Here is an 8,759-nt window from a genome sequence, read left to right as displayed (position 1 = left end):
ATCCTCTTGCACTCTTTTCTCTATGGTCTCTTCACCCTTGCTCATTTTTTTTCCCGGCAAGCACCTCCTACTGGGCTTCTGACCTCATCTTACCCCCTAGAGCGCTTCTCATTTCCAAATCTGCTCACTTGCATCAGTGTCATATTGTGAATTGTTCACTTTTTGCTGTGTCCAACCAATGGTGCCAACAAGGTCCACCTTTACGTATGCATTTCATCCCAAATCCTCAGCCATCACCCATTTGAGTGAAAAGTCTAAATGATAGCATGGGTCGTGTTTTGAGAAAAGAAGTTGCGCTTTGGCAACTCATCAGATGAATACTGATTTAGTTTTTCCTTACAAGAGCCCTACGGATACATGATGCTTTCATTGGGTGTATTTCTTGTGCGTTTGGTTTCCTTAGGCTTTTATAGAACACAAACCGTGAGTTTCCCTTTAATTTAAAAATCTTTTTCTGTGTTAATATCAAAGTGTACTTGGAGGAAAACGGCAGGAAACAGCATTGACCTTGTTAGTACAATTGTTAACCACAAACCTAAGCCTTTTTTTTTCCTGCTTTGACCTTCGAACGCAAGCATTGCCCCCTCTGGCTCATTAATAATTCCACTGACCTCATAGAGCCTCATTGAGTCAGTATGTGTAAGAATATTTTAACTTGGAGAGACTATTGTTTTTTTTTTTTTTCCTGGACTTTGTTAGTTTCCCCCTCCACCCAAATGTGATGATTGTGGTTAATTTAGTGAGCACTTGGAGACTCAAGCTTTGTTCTCCCTCTTAACACAATCATCAGCTACTCCTCAAGAAGTCTTTGAGCTTTTTGCTAATAAAGTTGAAAATGACTTTGGAATGAGAACAACCTAATGAGACACTGAGAATGTTGAGGGGAAGAGGGGAGCTGATGTGGTTGACAATGTTAGGGACAAATTGATTTGTCAACTAGCTACAGGAGGGGATATAAATATGTGTTGCCAGTTTGCATGCAGTGAATAATTACATTCTGGACAAAAATGTTAGACAGGGAGATGAGTCATTTTGTCTGACTATGAGTACATTTTTATGGATTTTATATTGTCACTCTTGGGCATCTTCATCAGTGTTTAATTACGCCATATATCATTAGTTACAATATCTTCATTTGCATATGATTTACGGTTTCCCTTTCCTTATTTGTTTTTCCCATTTAGGAGTTTCCTTCGTAATTTTTATCTTTTAGTGCTTTCTCAGTATAAAATACAGCTCAACTCTAATTAGAGGTGAAGTCAAAATCGAACACCGAGACACAGTTAAAGAGACTTGAAACTGTGATTCAAGTACTTGAATTCAGGTTGTACCTCATTGAAACTTCACATGCTTTTAATGATTTTTTTAACCGTGTATTGTGGCGTTATCGCCAAGTCTTTCTCACAAATGATGCACTTTTGGCCATGCAGTTAATTAGTTGTTGGCACCATGCAGTCAGGAGTTCTTTGTTTGAGTCCAATATCTCTGTTTGGTATTTTGCAAGGCTCTTTAGGAAGGGATGCGAGTGTTTTTCTTTGTCTGGTTGTCCCTTGCAGTTGACTGGTGGCCACTGTATTTCACTCTTAGCCTGAAGTAAGTCAGGATTGATTTCTTTAATAGAAAGAATGGTTATAAAAAAATGATGGATGATTGTACTCTTAAACATTCAGCGTTTATGTTATATATAAATGAGTAATTGGTGATTAAGTTAGGTGCAATATTATGTAATTAATGTATCTATAGTATAGTGTTGGTATGTAAACAGACACAGACAATGCAACCTGTTCCTATACCACAAATTTATTGCAGTTTTCAATCCTAAAAGTGGTGGACATGTCCCTATTACTAAAGTACCCACTGACACTCCTTACCCATATTCTATTTCTGGGTACTTTGGTCTATTTCCAATCAACCGTCTTGCTGAAAACTTTGCCTGACCCCCAGCTTGTGCCCTCTTCGTTTCTAGAATGACTGAGTGATGATGAGGTCACCATATTTCACGTATGGTTGCTTTCGTCTTTACAAGAGCACCAGACGGCGGAAATTTCGCTGCCCCGGTTGATTTTCCGTAATGTGACAAATGAAAATGTCATCGGAGAAGCATGGATAAATCTCTCTTAAATGTCTCTGATGGGCACAGTGTTCAGATGTAACACGTACAGTATGAAGTAATGTAGTACAGGGATTCTGTGTTCAGGTTTGGACAAACAAAACTGAAACTTTAACACAGTGTTGTAAAACATCACTAAATCCAAGCAGGTGCTTCCAAAAAATATATACAATTTAAACTTTTTTTTTTTAAAAAAAAGTGGTTTCTACATTTGCTGAGGTGCTATGTTAAGAGTCATGCTACACAACTTGACAAACCCTGATAAACATACCACAACAAATCAAAATGCTTTATATTTGGAACTTAAAAATTGGTTCACATTGAAATCACTGTATGTAGTGAGATGCAGACCCTCTTTATTCCTGAGGGAATCTATTAGGAAAGTCCACGAAAAGCCAATAATCTGCACAAGAAAGTATTCAAACAAAAAACAAGTCAATAGCCAGTCACATCAAAATCATTCATATACACTATTCATCCTTTGTAAGCATACACAGGATTAATTAAGATTGTTTTATTGATGCATGCATGTTTGTTTAGCTTGTCCATGCATAAATATAATAACTAGTTTTCAAAAAGTGAAGGTATTCTTGTGCTCTTAATGCATGTATTCCAACATATAGACAAAATGGAAGCAAAACAAAGGTTTTAATCCACCATTAGTTTTAACGGCCATTACATTGACTGTAATTTGTTTGAAACGTAATGTGCGGCTTTATGTAATACAGAATTTGGGTCCATGGAGCATAGCATCACATTCTGTTAGGGATTTAAAGTTGAAACCAAACCTCTAGACTGCTTATTATGCCAAATGCCAAATGCATTCAGTGCACCAGTGCAGTACCTTATTAAAAATGTAGATCCTCACAGCTTTCAAGGCAACATGACCAAAGTCTTTCAGCAGGAAGTTTTTCTCAACTTGCCTCAGGCACTTTTAATTGAACCATATATTGGGAATAATTATATTAGCATTTTGTCATATGAGTCAAAAACATCCCATTTAAAAGAATCAACATTTTTCATATTTAAGAGAATGATGGAGGGATGCAATGGAAAGATGAATGTACCTGATTCTTATGCACGGCTCAAAACTCTAAATTTTTTGGGTGGTGGCCTTGCCGCAACGTTAATTTTTATGCGGCTGTGTCAACTCTACAATATATTCAAAGAAAATATTCAACATACGTCATGGAAATTGGTGCCAGCTTTAATCATATTGTGGATCAATCGGTATCCTGCTTATTCTGTGAGGGGTCACAGGTTAGATGGAGCCGATCTCATCTGAATTTTTAAAATGACAATCAGATGTGCATGATGTCTCTCAACATGGCTGCAGCACCTGGGATAGAACTGGTTTGCATAGAGAAATCCACAGCAGTTTAGGAAAGACCCTATGAATTATTGAAAATTCCAATGATTAAAATCTGATTTAATAATAGGAAAGTTGGAATTCCTAAAGATGTCCTATTTGACTTGATTAAATATGAAATACCTTATTTAATTTACCGCTACATTTTAGGCTGGATGCAGTGATTCTTTATTGACGCTAGGGCTAAAACATTTTCCTCTCCTAATCTGCTCACTTGCATTTGTGTCATCTTGTCAATGGTTGGTTCACTTAACCAATGGCAGCACCCCTATACATTTGTCATATGTTCAGCCATGAGCACTGACCGGTAAATCTCACATTTGACTTAACTGTCTACAATTTTTGCATTGTTGGTCTGCTTTTTTGACCCTGAAGAAAAACACTCAGGAGTCAAAAGTTCACAACTGGATTGACCCTGTTTTTACAGAGGGGTTACGCCCTCAGGGGTTACACGGGAACGAATGTAACGCTCAAGCACACAATTTCACACAGCACGGCAGAAACCAACCTTTTTTGAAACAAATGTACTTTGTAAACTGAGTTTTTTTTTTAGCAAATGGATTTCGAGAGCCACTGTTCGGCCATCCGTTCTATAGCAGCCCCCAACCAGGAAAAGTCATGTCCCTTTTGCCACTCGCATTGAAATTCAAATCAGCCGATTGTCAAGAGCTGTTATTGTCCAGAGCCCAGTGGCATCTCATTCATTCCATAGGATGGAAGAGGCGAGAACAGCGAATATGTTCCCATGTCACACTTGGGTGGGCTGCTGGTACCAAGGGAGGAAAATAATGCCCACACTTGCCATAATTGATATTTCTATTATATTTAGATTAATTCAATTAGCTATAGTGAAAGTCAGTATATGGTAATATTATAAAAGGTTTCTTTTATTCAAGTGATGAATAAAGTGTATCTGAGTAAACACCCCATGATGTCATCAAATGAGATGAGAAAAGACAAAAGAAGAAAATAAATGTATTTTTATTAACAAATAATATGAAACCCAATACATAACTAACTTTATCTTTGTTTGATTTTTCTGAAAGCGGCCCTTGATGAAAAAGATTGGACAACCCTGGTTTAACCAAAGAGCTTTGTGGCGAAATAAAAAAATGCATGTGACTGCAATCAACTAATTTCAGTTTTTTTTTTTTAAGAAAACCAGATAGGTAACAATTGTTTCTCTTTGTTAGTTGGAATGAAAACCTGCTCCCACTGTGACCCTTCAGCACTAGTTAGGAGTCAACATCATTTTTTTTTCATTTCGAACTGTCTACTAGTAGCAAATTTGACCTTTGGCTTTTGAATGCATCTGCCTGAAGAGGGCAGTCAGAAGGAATCTGCCGGCCTCGTGATACTAACTGTCGAGGGATTTTTCCGCCAGCAAATTCCAGTCTAGGCAGAGACTCCCTCACCCACTTGTAATGCCTATTTGCATATTCTATTTTTTCTGCTTTTCCACATTAATTTTTACGCATCAGTTAATATACTTGGCAATTTATGAACGTTTTGGGGGAAGTTAAAGCTTTACAAGAGTGCAGTTACCTGCACTGACATACATTTGAAAAAATTGTGAGCCTGTAATGTGCGATAATTAAGACACTCATTTGCTTCTTTGATGTGTAATGATTTCTGGGGAAGTTTTTAGTCAGTCAATTTGACACAAATCAATGTCACAGCCAAAGAGCCTGTGCTTTTATATGCATATTATGAATGGAGGAATCCCTCAACAAATTAACATTCCCTCGCTTACTCCCACGTCTCTGAGCATGATGCAAATGTCTTACTGAATTATATCCTCTACTTGCACACATGCACATGCTTTTTGATAATGTTTCTCACAATAAGTTTGCCTAAAAACAATGAAAAGGTGTCAAAATTCATTGGAAACACCTATTTTCTATGGGGAAACTACAATACTCCATCACCAATTCTAAGAAGCCAATACCTTTAGGCAGTACTCAGGTTGCCTCTAATATAATTTAGTAAGTACTTAGCCAACAGCTCAGAATCAGTATTTACTTCTTACAGTTGGTCGATATGGAGTCAAGTTTATATGCAAATTAATCAATAAATAAAATCAGTATGAGGAAAAATGATTGATAAAACATTGCATTTGTATCTACTGTACAGAATACTGGAAATAATGTCACTGGTTTGATGGCCAAGGAGAATAATACTAGTCCCTTGGTGAATACCAGTGCACCATCATATGTGATTGCTTTAGTAATTTGGGTTTGCTGGGTGTGAAATCTCAGCGTAATTCGTATATCATATCATTCTTCACTGAATTAGCCAATTCTACTCCTGGGGTGGTTCATATAGCTCCTCAGGTGTCAACTGTCAACTGAATGGCCATTGTAGGCACATTTTCAGGCAGCAGGGGCTGCTCTCTCATAAAATCATGCAAAATGAAATGCATATTAGTACACTTGTGAGTACTGAAGGCATCTAGGATGCACCAGGAAATCATTGTGATGCATTGCTTGGTGTTTTCAGCAGTTTTTAAAAACCATGACATTTAAATCGCATGGCACAATTGTATTATAATTTGAAAGACATGGAAGGTAAAATATGTTATTATTATTCATGGTGTAAGAAGAAAAAATTGCATTTCATCCTAGTAGACTATTTTCCATTTGTACGATTTAACAGAAAAAGCTATTAAATTTGCCTGCCATGAATGTCCTATTTTTGCATTCCTTATACGCAATTTTCTGTTCTCTTGCCAAAATTGAACAGATTCCTACGTGTATGTATACATGTCATGCAGTTTATCTATAAAAATATATGACTACAGTGCCCAGGGCCCCAATCATTCAGATGTCTTTCTCAGTTGGAGAGAGCATACTAAAAAATTAATGTTTCTTAGTGTAATACTTATAATAGTCACTTAGCCTCAATTGCTATTTCCTCGGGCAATTTAATTTTTTTTTTTTTTGCTAATTAACATTTTGACCTATAGAGATTTGTGAAGTAATAGAAAAGCAGATGGTATTCTTTTGTAATACAGGTTACAAAAAATGGTGTCATCTACAAAAATGATCCAAGTGAAGAAGCATGGAGTTCTTATTAGATTAGGGCATCTACACTGCACGCTGGTCAATCGAGAAAATAGTGCAAAGTGCTTGATTACAACATAATGGAGTGTCAGTAGATCTGCAAAGATCCATAGAGTGGGCCCGCCTGCACACTCTGATAAGTGTTTCGATTCCCAATAGAAATGTTTATGTATGTACCGAAGCACCATTTGGTTCCTTAAGAATCTGCAATGTTAACACTTCTCAATTGGTGTCCAAATAAAAAAGCACAAATATTATTATTATTAAACTGTTGATAGAAAAATACATTTTATTTTGTGTGTCAAGTTGAGTTAAACTTTGCCACCTCTAAACAGAATTTCTTCCTTTAGGTTTTTTTAAGTGATTATTGGACAATGTTTATACAACAAGTGTTGAATCTACTCTCATGTTCAGAAAATGCCTCATCTCTGCTTTTTGTTTCTAGAATGAAACTAGTCTTCACAGTCAGACCTAAATTATCAAAGGGCCTGCGGCATTGAAAATAATCACGTCTGCCCACGTCATTGTTTCAATAAAATTCAATTATGAATGAAAGGTATAATTCGGCTTGAGCCGTTCTTAATCCTAACTCTGAGATACTGTATTCCCGCTTTTCCGTCCCGCTCCCTCCCACTCTGCAAAGCCCTCTTCATATCACCATGTATACAGCCTGTTGACATGGAAAATATTTTAGGGTGAAATAACAATGATTCATATATATACACAGCGTCTCTGTCCCCCTGTTTGTCTTTAAACTTAACTTTTCCTCAAATCGTGTATATAAACCTTGCTTAGGAAGGAGAGTCCATTTCTTGTCTTACCCTACAAGATCTACCTGGGAAGCTCATTACAAAGAGGATATCGCTTTTTTCCCCTTTTTTCTTTTTTTTTTTTTTTTGCAATCCTTTCTGGAAAAGTTACTGGACTTCACCTTGATTGGACTATATGTTTGATTTACAAAAACGATTGGTCACCATATATGGAATATATTTGTTTATCCAGAATGCTATTGTATTCTTTTTTTCTCTCTCTAAATGAAAAACTATACTTGCATGAATTTTGTGCATTGAAAAACATGCTATAGTTTACTTTTTCTGTTGACCTTTAGAGGACACACAAAAAGTTATGGACTAGGGGGCAATGTATTGGCTGCTTTCATCACCTGCGAACGCGTGTCTGGAGTGTGTGTGGCTGTTTACCCATAACAGTAAGCTGGTAAATCCTCAGCCCTCCTGGAGCACTGAGCATGACCACATTTCTCCAGGCTTGACGTTCTCTCTTGCCGTTTACTAAACAGCCTTGATAGGGCAAGACTGTTTTAGTCATAACAGGAGGTGCATGTGTCTGTTTTGGGTTGGTTTTCTACCAAGACATTTAGCACCTAATTTTCAATTGCATTTAAATTAAGAAACCACTTTCATTATGTTAGTTTCAAATGATACCATGTTTTTCTGGGATACACATTTTACCATTATTACCATTTTTATGTCCTTGGAAGGCAAGCTTGACATGCAAACGCTTTCTTTTTTTCTCTCTGTGCAGCATTGAGATAATTGCTCACCTCTTAGTTTATGATATAAACATCTTTCACTATGAACACACACACACACAAACAGGACTTGTGTGGGCGAATTCCGTTAGTTCGACAGGTGTGGGTGTGTGTGTGTGTGTGTTTGAGTGAGGCTGCCACGAGCCAGGCAGCAGGTGGGACAGAGAATTTATTTGATTTTAATCGCATTACTGTATTGAGCAATAATTCCACTGCCAAAGGCAGGGAAGATATGTATGATTGATGCTGCATGGGATATCCCTAGAATTTAAATCATTAATTTCCATGACAAATAGAATGATTTTGAATAGTAATTTCCGTCCTCGTGTACTGGGACAGCATATTCAGTTAAATACATTTTTATATTTAAGAATGACTTTTAATAAAGATGACTTGACACCATGTTTTTCTAGGAACAATACATTTTTTCAACATTTGATAATGATATTTAAATCATGCAGTGCTCTGACCTTGATATTCTTAGATGTCATGTGATCAACAGTTTTGTTTCATTTGGTAATGTTTATGGTTTTGCATTGTTCAAAGTACAGAAAAAAATATATAAAAACAGTTGGGGTTAAAAACCCTTTGACTTGAAATGGAAATAAATGCTAAAAAAAAGTGTAACCTTATGATATATCTACCACACGATTTTTAATAAATATTCTT

This window comes from Stigmatopora nigra, chromosome 14, assembly GCF_051989575.1.
Source record: "Stigmatopora nigra isolate UIUO_SnigA chromosome 14, RoL_Snig_1.1, whole genome shotgun sequence".
Lineage (NCBI taxonomy): Eukaryota > Metazoa > Chordata > Actinopteri > Syngnathiformes > Syngnathidae > Stigmatopora > Stigmatopora nigra.
The sequence above is the reverse complement of the archived record's forward strand: the minus strand, read 5'-3'. Positions refer to the sequence as shown.